Here is a 15,131-nt window from a genome sequence, read left to right on the forward strand (position 1 = left end):
CTCAGCTGACCCAACAATCCCCTTCAGATCACAGAGCAGGCCCCGGTCCATCCCAACTCAGAACAGAGTGGCCTCCTCATCCCTGGGGCTGATCTCAGTCTCAGAAGTGGAGGCTAAGAGCCTTGGTGCTCAATGCAGGATCCCGATCAGATTTGCTGCACTGTGAACATACCTGGGACTAGGACCCACACAAGTATCTGAGGACGTCTGATACGGCAGGGGGTACCACACATGGTTTTGTAAAATGCTTCATGGATCTCATGGGAAATATGGGTTGAACACCATTAAAGGTGGCAAACCCAGCCCACCTCCTACTTTCTTCTTTTCCAGCCTTACTGAGATAGAACTAATCAAATGGATATTTGTATTCTTATCATGCATGACGTGACCATTTGAGAGATATATACACTGTGAAATATTTATCACAATCCAGTCATCAACACATCCATCAACTCCCAGTTCCCATGTTTTGTATGGTGACAACACTTAAGATTTACGCTACTGGCACATTTAAAGCATTTAGTAACACAGAAGAATTTACTACAGTTAGAATGGTGCACATAGCTCCCCAGAACTTACTCATTTTACAACTCAAAGTTCATACCTTAACATCTCCCCATCTTCCCCAACTCCCAGATCCAGAAAACCACCGTCCTATTGGCTGTTACTGACTTTCACTCTAGTAGATTCTACATGTAAGTGAGATCATACAATAGCTGTCTTTCTCTGCCTTAGTTCACTTAGCATAATGTTCTCTACATTCATCCAGGTTATCCTAAGTGGCAAAAATCTTCATTTGTTAATGGCTCAATAATATGTCATCTACTACTCCTTCAGTGACTATTCTAAAGCCTTTGACTGTGTGGATCTCAACCCACTATGGGAATTTATTAGAGATGGGAGTACCAGACCACCTTACCTGTCTCCTGAGGAACCTGTATGCAGATGAAGCAACAGAACTAGAAATGGAACAGCTGGCTGGTTTAAAATTAGGAAAGCAGTAAGTTGTCACTTGGCTTATTTAACTTATATGCAGAGTGCATCATGAGAAATGCTGGGCTGGATGAATCAAAAGCTAGAGTCAAGAGTTCTGAGAGAAATCTCAACAACCTCAGATATGCAGATGATGCCATCCTAATGGCAGAAAGTGAAGAGGAACTAAAGAGCCTCATGATGAGGGTAAAAAGAGGAGAGTGAAAAACCTGGCTTAAAACTCAACATTCAAAAAACTAAGTTCATGGCATCTGATCCCATCAATTCATGGCAAATAGATGGGTACAAAGTGGAAACTGTGGCAGATTTTATTTTCTGAGGTTCCCAAGTCACTGTAGATGGTGACTGCAGCCTATGACAAACCTAGACAGCAGATTTAAAGGCAGAGACATTACTTTGGCGCCAAAAGTATGTGTAGTCAAAGCTATGGTTTTTTCCAATAGTCATGTACAGATGTGGGAATTGTACCATAAAGAAGGCTGAGCACCAAAGAATTGATGCTTTTGAATTGTGCTAGAGAAGACGCTTGAAGAGTCCCTTAGACTGCAAGATCAAACCAGTCAATCCTAAAGGAAATCAACCTTGAATATTCATTGTAAAAACTGATGCTGAAGGTGAAACTCCAATACTTTGGCCACCTGATGCAAAGAGCTAACTGACTGGAAAAGACCCTGATGCTAGAAAAGATTGAAGGAAAAAGGAAGGGAGACAGAGACCATCACTTAGCTAGCATCACTCACTCAATGGACATGAATCTGAGCAAACTCTAGGAGGTAATGGAGGACAGAGGAGCCTAGCATGCTGCAGTCCATGGGGTCACAAAGAGTTAGACACAACTTACCAACTGAACAACAAAAAGCAGCAGCTTGCAGAATTTTATTTCTCCAAACAACTGTTGAATTCCAGCCCCCGGGGAATAAAAGATCAGTCTAACCACTGGATTGCTAGAGCATTATCTAGGTGATTTATTTATAAGTTATAAAGATATAGTCAAGGAGAGGAGTAATGCATTACTCACACCTTATTTGGCAAAAGAGTTCTCATGGCCTTGTTTAGCTGCACAGTGGCTGTGAAATTAAGAACACACATTGCTATGTATTAGGAAGGAAGAAAGTCATTACACTGTAGTGATCTTCAGTGTGAATTTATATGTGGATATAAAAATGAATGAAAGAACTGAAAACAGCAAGATAAAACTACTTCATGTCTTTGAGACAAACTTAAGTTCAAATATTGAAATAATAATTTAAAATAATTTCACAACTATAAACTTTTTATATATCCCTCAGGCTCAGGTAGGGTGGTATGAATGACATCCTAAAATGGATTTTTTTTTTCATTTACCTACTTTGATGCTAGAATCAGAATCTTTATATTAAAACTTAGAGACTCATTTTAGCTTGTTAAGATTCAGAAAAAATCTAAAGGAAAACAAATCTGTGAGTTAAAAAAAAAAAAAAACACACACAAAGGCCTCATTTAATTTTAAACTCTCATTTGGGACAAGGAAGAGACTAGCCACGGGTTACATGGGGTATTTTACACTGAGGATAGACAGTGGGTTGCTATATCTCTTTGAACAATTTTCCTTGACTGCCTTGTTATTTGGGGCTTCCAAGATGGCTCACAGAAGTTCAAGCTGGTTTTAGAAAAGGCAAAGGAACAAGAAATCAAATGGCCAACATCTGCTGGGTCATGGAAAAAGGAAGAGAGTTCAAGAAAAACATCTATTTATCGACTATGCCAAAGCTTTTGACTGTGTGGATCACAAGAAACTGTGGAAAATTCTGAAAGAGATGGGAATACCAGACCACCTAACCTGCCTCTTGAGAAACCTATATGCAGGTCAGGAAGCAACACTTAGAACTGGACATAAAACAACAGACTGGTTCCAAATAGGAAAAGGAGTACGTCAAAGGTGTATATTGTCACCCTGCTTTTTTAACTTATATGCAGAGTACATCATGAGAAACCCTGGGCTGGAAGAAGCACAAGCTAGAATCAAGATTGCTGGGAGAAATATCAATAACCTCAGATATGCAGATGACACCACCTTATGGCAGAAAGTGAAGAGGAACTAAAAAGCCTCTTGGTGAAAGTGAAAGAGGAGAGTGAAAACGTTGGTACGTCATTGTGGTTTTGATTTGCATTTCTCTGATAATGAGTGATGTTGAGCATCTTTTCATGTGTTTGTTAGCAATCTGTATGTGTTCCTTGGAGAAATGTCTGTTTACTTCTTTGGCCCACTTTTTAATTGGGTTGTTTATTTTTCTGGAATTGAAATGCATGAACTGTTTGTATATTTTGGAGATTAACTGTCAGTTGTTTCGTTTGCTATTATTTTCTCCCATTCTGAAGGCTGCCTTTTCACCTTGCTTATAGTTTCCTTTGTTATGCAAAATCTTTTAAGTGTAATTAGGTCCCATCTGTTTCTTCTTGCTTTCATTTCCATTACCCTGGGAGGTGGCTCATAGTGGATCTTGCTGTGAGAGTGTTCTGCCTATGTTTTCCTCTATCAGTTTTATGGTTTCTGGTCTTACACTTAGCTCTTTAATCCATTTTGAGTTTATTTTTGTGTATGGTTTTAGAAAGTGTTTCATTGTTTTACAGGTGGTTGACCAGGTTTCCCAGCACCACTTGTTAAAGAGATTGTCTTTTTTCCATTGTATATTTTTGCCTCCTTTGTCAAAGATAAGCTGTTCATAGGTGCATGGATTTATCTTTGGGCTTTCTATATTGCTCCAATGATCTATATTTCTGTCTCTGTGCCAGTGCCATAATGTCTTCATGACTGTAGCTTTGCAGTACAGTCTGAAATCAGGAAGGTTGATCCCTCCAGTTCCATCCCTCTTTCTCAAGGTTGCTTTGGCTATTTGAGGTTTTTTGTGTTTCTCTGACATTATTTGTTCTAGCTCTGTGAAAAATACTGATGGTAGCTTGACCAGGATTGCATTGAATCTGTAGATTGCTTTGCGTAGAATATTCATTTTCACTATATTGATTCTTCCAATCCATGAACATGGTATATTGCTCCATCTATTTGTGTCATCTTTCTTTCATTAGAGTTCTATAGTTTTCTATACAAAAGTCTTTTTGTTTCTTTAGGTGAATTTATTCATAAGTACTTTATTCTTTTCATTGCAAAGGTGGGTGGGATTGTTTCCTTCATTTTTCCTTCTGTTTTTCATTGTTAGTATATAGGAATGCAAGTGATTTCTGCATATTAATTTTATATCCTACAACTTTACTATATTAACTGATTAGTTCTAGTAAGCAAAGGAGAAAAGGAAAGATATAAACATTTGAATGCAGAGTTCCAAAGAATAGCAAGAAGAGATAAGAAAGCCTTCCTCAGTGATCAATGCAAAGAAATAGAGGAAAACAACAGAATGGGAAAGACTAGAGATCTCAAGAAAATTACAGATACCAAGAGAACATTTCATGCAAAGATGAGCTGGCTCCACAGAGGACAGAAATGGTATGGACCTAAAAGAAGCAGAAGATATTAAGATGAGGTGCCAAGAATACACAGAAGAACTGTACAAAAAAGATCTTCACGACCCAGATAACCACAATGGTGTGATCACTCACCTAGAACCAGACATCCTGGAATGTGAAGTCAAGTGGGACTTAGAAAGCATCACTATGAACAAAGCTAGTGGAGGTGATGGAATTCCAGTTGAGCTATTTCAAATCCTGAAAGATGATGCTGTGAAAATGCTGCGCTCAATATGCCAGCAAGTTTGGAAATCTCAGCAGTGGCCACAGGACTGGAATAGGTCAGTTTTCATTCCAATCCCAAAGAAAGGCAATGCCAAAGAATGCTCAAACTACCGCACAATTGCACTCATCTCACACGCTAGTAAAGCATGCTCAAAATTCTCCAAGCCAGGCTTCAGCAATATGTGAACCATGAACTTCCAGATGTTCAAGCTGGTTTTAGAAAAGGCAGAGGAACCAGAGATCAAATTGCCAACATCCGCTGGATCATGGAAAAAGCAAGAGAGTTCCAGAAAAACATCTATATCTGCTTTATTGACTATGCCAAATCCTTTGACTGTGTGTATCACAATAAACTGTGGAAAATTCTGAGAGAGATGGGAATACCAGACCACCTAACCTGCCTCTTGAGAAATCTGTATTCAGGTCAGGAAGCAACAGTTAGAACTGGACATGGAACAACAGACTGGTTCCAAATAGGAAAAGGAGTACGTCAAGGCTGTATATTGTCACCCTGCTTATTTAACTTCTATGCAGAGTACATCATGAGAAACGCTGGACTGGAAGAAACACAAGCTGGAATCAAGACTGCCGGGAGAAATATCAATAACCTCAGATATGCAGATGACACCACCCTTATGGCAAAAAGTGAGGAGGAACTAAAGAGCCTCTTGATGAAAGTAAAAGAGAAGAGTAAAAAAGTTGACCTAAAGCTCAACATTTAGAAAACGAAGATCATGGCATCCGGTCCCAATACTTCCTGGGAAATAGATGGGGAAACAGTGGAAACAGTGTCAGACTTTTTGGGGGGGGGCCTCCAAAATCACTGCAGATGGTGATTGCAGCCATGAAATAACTTACTGCTTGGAAGAAAAGTTATGACCAACCTAGATAGCATATTCAAAAGCAGAGACATTACTTTGCCGACTAAGGTCCGTCTAGTCAAGGCTATGGTTTTTCTAGTAGTCATGTATGGATGTGAGAGTTGGACTGTGAAGAAAGCCAAAGAACTGATGCTTCTTATCGTTCAGAATTGCCCTGACTGCGCATGTGGGTGACTATAGTTTCTTTGGTCCCTTCCAGTGTCTTTGTGTTCTGTTGCCCAAGGAGACATTTGTCCAGGAGCAAGCCCTGCAGTAAAGGGCCTCAGGTCACAGTGTGTCTCATGTGCTGTGTGCTCAGACACTTCAGTCGTGTCCTACTTTTTGTGACGCTATGGACCTTAACCCACCAGGGTCCTCTGTCCATGGGATTCTCCAGTCAAGAATACCGGAGTGGATTGGCATGCCCCCCCTTCAGGGCATCTTCCCAACCCAGGGGTCAAACCTTCGTCTCTTATGTATCCTGTAGGGGCAGGTGGGAAGCCTGTCACACACATGTTTTTATAATTGAATTATTTGTCAACAGACATTTAGTTTATTTCTACAACAAATGATTGTTGTGAATAAAGAAATATTGGTTATACGAATGCAGGTAACTCGTTCAAATCACTGATTTTTCACAGGACATTCCTGGTGGTCACAGGAATTCTAGGTTAAGAACCTGCCTTGCAACAAAGAGAACTCGTGTTCAGTCCTTCATAAAAGCAGGGCACACCCCTGCTTTTGCTTCTGGAGCCTCAGATATAACATGGGGACGTAAATCCCACATGAGATGGAGCAACTAAGCCCAGGCACTACAAAGACAGAGGCTGCATACTCCAGAGCCCCCATGCCACGATGAAACGTCCTGTGTGATGCAATGAAGATCCCATGATCCACAACTAAGACCCACTGGAGTCAAATAAATGAACAAATATTCTTTAAAAATATACTGATTCTGCTTCCTTTGGATATAATAATCAGAAGTGAGACTGTGAGGTCCTATGCATGTTCTATTTGTAGTATTTGAGGAAACTCCGTACTGTTTTCCATGTACCATTTACATTCCCACCAACCATTCACTAGAGTTCCTGCTTACCTGTATTGTGCAGGTTTGTGGCACATGCGCGTGATTTGGAAAGACATGGAGAGAAGCCCGCTGCACTGGCAGCAAGAAATAGCAGCTGCATCATCTCCAGAATAAGCCTCTGTACTCCAGATTGCTATGGAGCTGATGGTCCCCGGAGTCTACGAATAATCCTTCCCTGTGCCTGTGAGCCAAGACACTTCAGTCATGTCTGACTCTTTGCGACCCTGTGGACTGTAGTCCACCAGACTCCTCTGATCATGGAGTAGGTTGCCATGCCCTGCCCCCAACTCAGGGATCAAACCCGAGTCTCTTATGCCTCTGCATTGGCAGGTGATTCTTTATCACTAGCGCCACCTGGGGAGCCCGATCCTTCCTTACATCCTGAGATTTTTTACGGCCCCTCCCTCACAAAATCCCTCTGCCATCAAAGTTTAGCATCATTTTCCATCTAGGTTGAAAGACCCTTATGAAACTTCATCTGGTTCAACAGACAATCCACACATGCAGTAATAATCCATCCATCGTGCTATGCAATCCCCAGAAAGATTCCAAGGTTTAACAACTCATGCATTTACGATGGAATAATACACATGAAGGCGCCCAAGGAGCAAACTGGTTTCAAGACAGCTTCTTATCAGTCACAGTGACCTCAGCCAGCCCAAAAACTGTCATCTCCAAACTCTAATAATAAAAAGTACATGTGTACGCTGATGTACATGCTCCAGTGAGACTTCAACATCTAACAAGGATACACTCCAAGGTCTCTTTTGTTGTCCTTCCAAATGCACTGGAAACCTTCTTCATTACAACTCAAAATAACAGAAAATACTAAACGGAAGCAACAAAATCATCTCCGGAATTTTCAGTTCAGTTCAGTTCAATTACTCAGTCGTGTCCGACTCTTTGCAACTCCATGAACAGCAGCACACAAGGCCTCCCTGTCAATCACCACTTCCAGAGTTTACTCAAACCCATGTCTATCAAGTTAGTGATGCCATCCAGCCATCTCATCCTCTGTCATCCACTTCTCCTCCTGCCCCCAATCCTTCCCAGCATTAGGGTCTTTTCTAATGAGTCAACTCTTGCATGAGATGGCCAAAGTATTGGAGATTTAGCTTCAACATCAGTCCTTCCAATGAACACTCAGGTCTGATCGCCTTTAGGATGGACGTGTTGGATCTCCTTGCAGTCCAAGGGACTCTCAAGAGTCTTCTCCAACACCACAGTTCAAAAGCATCAACTCTTTGGCGCTCAGCTTTTTTCACAGTCCAACTCTCAATCCATACATGACCACTGGAAAATCCATAGCCTTGACTAGACAGACCTTTGTTGGAAAGGTAATGTCTCTGACTTTAAATATGTTATCTAGGTTGGTCATAACATCCTTCCAAGGAATAAGCGTCTTTTAATTTCATGGCTGCAATCACCATCTGCAGTGATTTTGGAGCCCCCCCCCAAAAGTCTGACACTGTTTCCACTGTTTCCCCATCCATTTCCCATGAAGTGATGGGACCGAATGCCATGATCTTCGTTTTCTGAATGTTGAGCTTTAAGTCAACTTTTTCACTCTCCTCTTTCACTTTCATCAAGAGGCTCTTTAGTTCTTCACTTTCTGCCATAAGGGTGGTGTCATCTGCATATCTGAGGTTATTGATATTTCTCCCTGCAATCTTGATTCCAGCTTGCGCTTCTTCCAGCCCAGCATTTCTCATGATGTACTCTGCATATAAGGTAAAAAAGCAGGGTGACAATATGCAGCTTTGACGTACTCCTTTTCCTACTTGGAACCAGTCTGTTGTTCCATGTCCAGTTCTAACTGTTACTTCCTGACCTGCATAAAGGTCTCTCAAGAGACAGCTCAGATGGTCTGGTATTGGGATCGAACCCAGGTCTCCCACATTGCAGGTGGATTCTTTACCAACTGAGCTATGAGGGAGGCCCCTCTGGGATTTTACCAACAGTTATTTTAGAGGTTGCATAATGATTCTTGCCCTTCCAAAAGACATCACAAAATCCACTCCATGGAATCAATGCTGTGGGGAACCTTCTGGATTCTACCTCCAGGGCCAATGCACCCATCCCTCCCTGTGGGCTCAGCTCAGGCCTTGATTCTAACACACTGCAGGGTAACAGTCCTCTTCCCAACTCCACTTTCTTCCTTCCTTCGTAAGTGTGATCATGACTTTCCCAATCAACCAAAGCACACAAACCTCAGTCATAGCATCTGTGTCCCAGGGAAACTGAGCTAAGACACTGTGGCGCGCTGCCCTTCCAGGCAACCCACAATTAGCCATGAGCCCACATCTAGGTCCTACAGTCAAAACTGAGACCACCCTTGTCAACAGTTCCACACAACGTGATCCCACAACTGTTGCGGGGAAGAGCCAATGCTGATTCCAAGTTGGAACTGTTTCTTTGCCTTGCTTCTCACTGCTGTGGTTATTGTAATCATCCATAATGGCTGGCCTCAGAGGACCCTACCTCTTGGCCTGACTGTTAAACTAAAGTGCCTTTGTTGAGCTCACAGTGAGATGCTCTGATCTCACAACCTGTGAATGCCTGCAGGAAAGAAGAGATGAACACAGAAGGCTGGCTGTCCCTGAGATGTACTGCAAGACTGATGGCCCTTTACTGATGGCCCTTTTTACCTTACTTCCCCACTGCCTCTCCCTCTCGATCCTCCCTTCTGACTTTATTTCCTCACTGCTTCTTTAGTTTCATAAAAGAATCTGGCATCCAGACACCAACAAGATGGCTATTTTGAGATATTAGTTAGCCATCTTCTTGGTCAGCTGGTTTTCAAAATGAAATCCCATTGTTTGCCTCAAGAAGTTGTCTTCCCAAAGGACTGGCCTCTCTCATAGGTGGCAGAGTGAGCCTGCACTGGGTCCCACCACTATGCTTGCAACACACGGATATACCATTCATAACCCTCATCCAGAGGCCAAAATTTGCCTCCTCTCACTACTCTCCTAGACCCCCAATAGCTTCCTCTCCACTTTCCCACGTTTTCACCAGTTTTCTGTGCTCTGTTGAGCAACAGGGCTAAACAGCAGACACCACTGGGCCTGGGCAACACACAGAAATATACAAGCCACAAATGCAAGGGCACTGGGCACTCAGTATGCTGCTGCTGCTGCTGCTGCTGCTAAGTCGCTTCAGTAGTGTCCGACTCTGTGCGACCCCATAGACGGCAGCCCACCAGGCTCACCCGTCCCTGGGATTCTTCAGGCAAGAACACTGGAGTGGGTTGCCATTTCCTTCTCCAATGCATGAAAGTGAAAAGTGAAAGTCAAGTCACTCAGTGGTGCCCAACTTCGCTACCCCATGGACTGCAGCCTACCAGGCTTCTCCATCCATGGGATTTTCCAGGCAAGAGTACTGGAGTGGGTTGCCATTGCCTTCTCCAATGGAGACCAAGAAATGGTCCCTCCTGGGAAAACATGCCAGGAACTGGGATATCACAAACTTTTAAAGGTCTTTGAGATTTGGCTCGATTGAGCTCAGTGAAGAAGTCATAGGAAAGGCCCCAATCTCACTGCCATCTGTGGTCCCTGAGTGAGCTAAATGGAAGATACCCCAGCTCTTTAAGGAAACGGGGCCTCCTTCACAGCCCCTTAGATTCCAAAGCTTCTGGCCATTCTAACCACAGTAAAATCAGTATCCCCCACTCTGAGTAGATAAACTGCTGAAAGCAATGTGACTCCCCACTACAGCCCTCATTATGAAGTCTCCCATTAACAGGATTACCAATCCTCACAGGCTTGGATTCTTAAGATCTTATTATCCAATCACCCCAAATGTTGCACACCAAGACCTGAGCCTATTAATAACCCTGTCTCTACAACCCACACAGCTGTGTACAGCACTCGTGCCACTGGCTTCACAATTCTAGGACAAACTCCCTTCTCCAATTAATTTTAATTAATGAAGACAACCCACTCCTATTCAACTCTATCAAAGGTCTGAAAGCTGGAAACATTTTCAAAAAAAATTTTTTTTAATCTCTGACAATATTCCACCAACAGTTCAGTTTAGTTGCTCAGTCGTGTCTGACTCGTTGCAACATCAGGCCTCCCTGTTCATCACCAACTCCCGGAGTTCACTCAGACTCACGTCCGTCGAGTCCATGATGCCATCCAGCCATCACATCCTGTCGTCCCCTTCTCCTCCTGCCCCTAATCCCTCCCAGCGTCAGAGTCTTTTCCAATGAGTCAACTCTTCGCATGAGGTGGCCAAAGTACTGGAGCTTCAGCTTTAGCATCATTCCTTCCAAAGACAAATTAGGACTGATCTCCTTTAGAATGGACTGGTGGATCTCCTTGCAATCCAAGGGATTCTCAAGAATCTTCTGCAACACCACAGTTCAAAAGCATCAATTCTTCAGCGCTCAGCTTTCTTCACAGTCCAACTCTCACATCCATACAGGACCACAGGAAAAACCATAGCCTTGACTACACGAACCTTTGCTGGCAAAGTAATGTCTCTGGTTTTTAATATACCTTCTAGGTTTGGTCATAACTTTCATTCCAAGGGGTAAGCATCTTTTAATTTCATGGGTGCAATCACCATCTGCAGTGATTTTGGAGCCCAAAAAGATAAAGTCTGACACTGTTTCCACTGTTTCCCCATCTATTTCCCATGAAGTGATGGGACCAGAAGCCTTGATCTTTGTTTTCTGAATGTTAAGCTTTAACCAACTTTTTCACTCTCCTCTTTCACTTTCACCAAGGGGCTTTTTAGTTCCTCTTCACTTTCTGCCATAAAAGTGGTGTCATCTGCATATCTGAGGTTATTGATATTTCTCCTGGCAATCTTGATTCCAGCTTGTGTTTCTTCCAGTCCAGCGTTTCTCATGATGTACTCTGCATAGAAGTTAAATAAGCAGGGTGACAATATACAGCCTTGACGTACTCCTTTTCCTATTTGGACCAGTCTGTTGTTCCATGTCCAGTTCTAACTGTTGCTTCCTGACCTGAATACAGATTTCTCAAGAGGCAGGTTAGGTGGTCTGGTATTCCCACCTCTCTCAGAATTTTCCACAGTTTCTTGTGATCCACACAGTCAAAGGCTTTGGCATAGTCAATGAAGCAGAAATAGATGTTTTTCTGGAACTCTCTTCCTTTTTCCATGATCCAGCGGATGTTGGCAATTTGATCTCTGGTTCCTCTGCCTTTTCTAAAACCAGCTTGAACATCTGGAAGTTCATGGTTCACATATTGCTGAAGCCTGGCTTCGAGAATTTTGAGCAGTATTTTACTAGAGTGTGAGATGAGTGCAGTTGTGTAGTACTTTGAGCATTCTTTGGTATTGCCTTTCTTTGGGATTGGAATGAAAACTGAACTCTTCCAGTCCTGTGGCCACTGCTGAAATTTCCAAATTTGCTGGCATATAGAGTGCAGCACTTTCACAGCATCATCTTTCAGGATTTGAAACAGCTCAACTGTCCATCACATCCACTAGCTTTGTTTGTAGTGATGCTGTCTAAGGCCACTTGACTTCACATTCCAGGATGTCTAGCTCTAGGTGAGTGATCACATCATCGTGATTATCCGACTCGTGAAGATCTTTTTTGTACAGTTCTTCTGTGTATTCTTGGCACCTCTTCTTAATATTTTCTTCTTCTGTTAGGTCCATACCATTTCTGTCCTTTATCCAACCCATCTTTGCATGAAATGTTCCCTTGGTATCTCTGATTTTCTTGAAGAGATCTCTAGTCGTTCCCATTCTGTTGTTTTCCTCTATTTCTTTGCATTGATCGCTGAGGAAGGCTTTCTTGTCTCTTCTTGGTATTCTTTGGAACTCTGCATTCAGATGCTTGTATCTTTCCTTTTCTTCTTTCCTTTTCAATTCTTTTCTTTTCAGATCTATTTCTAAGGCCTCTCCAGACACCCATTTTTCTTTTTCGCATTTCTTTTCCATGGGGATGGTCTTGATCCCTGTCTCCTGTGCAACGTCACGAACCTCTGTCCGTAGTTCATCAGGCACTCTATCTGTCAGATCTAGGCGCTTAAATCTATTTCTCACTTCCACTGTATAATCATAAGGCATTAGATTTAGGTCATACCTGAATGGTCTAGTGGTTTTCCCTACTTTCTTCAATTTAAGTCGAATTTGGTAATAAGGAGTTCATGATCTGAGCCACAGTCAGCTCCTGGTCTTGTTTTTGCTGACTGTATAGAGCTTCTCCATCTTTGGCTGCAAAGAATATCATCAATCTGATTTCAGTGTTGACCATTGGTGATGCCCATATGTAGAGTCTTCTCTTGTGTTTTTGGAAGATGGTGTTTGCTATGACCAGTGTATTTTCTTGGCAAAACTCTATTAGCCTTTGCACTGCTTCATTCCATATTCCAAGGCCAAATTTGCCTGTTACTCCAGGTGTTTCTTGACTTTCTACATTTGCATTACAGTCCCCTATGATGAGAAGGGCATATTTTGGGGGTGTTAGTTCTAAAAGGTCTTGTAGGTCTTCATAGAACCGTACAACTTCAGCTTCTTCAGCGTTACTGGTTGGGGTATAGGCTTGGATCACCGTGACACTGGATAGTTTGACTTGGAAATGAACAGAGATCATTCTGTCTTTTTTGGGATTGCATCCAAGTACTGCATTTCGGACTCTTTTGTTGACCATGATGGCTACTCCATTTCTTCTAAGGGATCCCACAGCCTGGTCTAACTCAATGAAACTAAGCCATGCCTTGTGGAGCCACCCAAGACGGGCGGGTCATGGTGGAGAGGTCTGACAGAATGTGGTCCACTGGAAAAGGGAATGGCAAACCACTTCAGTATTCTTGCCTTGAGAACCCCATGAACAGTATGAAAATGCAAAATGATAGGATACTGAAAGAGGAACTCCCCAGGTCAGTAGGTGCCCAATATGGTACTGGAGATCAGTGGAGAAGTAAGTCCAGAAAGAATGATGGATGGAGCCAAAGAAAAAACAACACTCAGTTGTGGATGGGACTGGTGATAGAAGCAAGATCCGATGCTGTAAAGAGCAATATTGCATAGGAACCTGGAATGTTATGTCCATGAATCAAGGCAAATTGGAAGTGGTCAAACAGATGGCAAGAGTGAACGTCGACATTCTAGGGATCAGCAAACTAAAATGGACTGGAATGGGTGAATTTAACTCAGATGACCATTTTATCTACTACTGCGGGCAGGAATTCCACCAACAACATTCCCACAAATAACCAGGCCTCATTACTTGAAGCTAACTGCTCCTTTTCCATCTGCCCCACATAATCACCTTAGGTTTAGTGTATCACTGAGTCAACCTTGATGCACAAAAGCTAAAATTATCCCTCAATTGTCTTCAGATTCTCTGATTTCTTAAGATATTTCCCCACTATTATATGCCGCTTTCCACTGCACCTGTCAGCAATCCATAATTCAGCATTATCCACACTGAGTCTCATTGACTGGAAAACTACCAACCAAAACTCTCACTTCTTTAATTCAAATAAAAAACTAGTATCAGATCAAAGAGGCTTCCCAGGTGGCTCAGTGGTAACAATCCTCCTGCCAATGGAGATGCAAGAGATGGGGGTTTTATCCCTGAGTCAGAAGATCCCCAGGATTAGGACATGGCAACCCACTCCAGTATTCTTGCCTGGGAAATCCCATGGACACAGCAGCCTGCTGGCTTACACTTCATGGGGTCTCAGTCAGAAATGTCTGAGCAGAGTCCACTTTATATTTTTCTTTGATTCTAGAGCTCATACCAGTAACCAGCATCACTGGAAATTAGCTCCTAAAATGAAGAGTCTCTGTAGTCAATTTATTACCCTGGTCATATAAACCAGAAGAGGACAGTAATACACCTCCCTAACACTCGAGAAAGAACTCCAGCTCCACGACCAGTTGCAAAGATCAAATTCTAAGCTAGTTCCTGAACAAGAGTTTTGGTATATTAACAAAATTATCAAGTGCCATGTCTCAATTATAATGACTTTCCCCCTATAAATTACTATATATTTTATGCACGATATATGTTACCTCAGGATTTTACACTGAAAGGAAATTAGACCACGGGCCTCTCAAGGTAACAATTGAATTTACTTGGGGAGGAAAGGCTGGGGGATTAGGAAGGTCCTAAGTTACCCGAGACAGAGATATGGAGTAGAGGGGACCCTATGCGCGGAACTTAACAAGACTAAAAAGCAAAAAACAGTACCTCACTATTCCCGGGGCAACCGCACCTACCATGTTTCGGCTTCAGGAATTGCTGTAAACTCACGTCTGAGTAGAGATAGCAGAGACTTCCAAGCGGTAGGTTCCAAAGGAAAGGGAGAAAATGAGGGTCAGAGCCTAGGACACAGGCCTGCGTCTGGACAAGAAAGGGGCGGGGTCCGGCGGAGCATTCACCTACCTGCTTGTTCCTCCCTTTGGATCCAGAGGTGTCTTGTCAGGGTTAAGTAGTACTTGAGGGTCTCTCACGTCTTGTGTCATACCATTGATTG

The sequence above is a fragment of the Capra hircus genome, chromosome 18 (genome assembly GCF_001704415.2).
Source record: "Capra hircus breed San Clemente chromosome 18, ASM170441v1, whole genome shotgun sequence".
NCBI lineage: Eukaryota > Metazoa > Chordata > Mammalia > Artiodactyla > Bovidae > Capra > Capra hircus.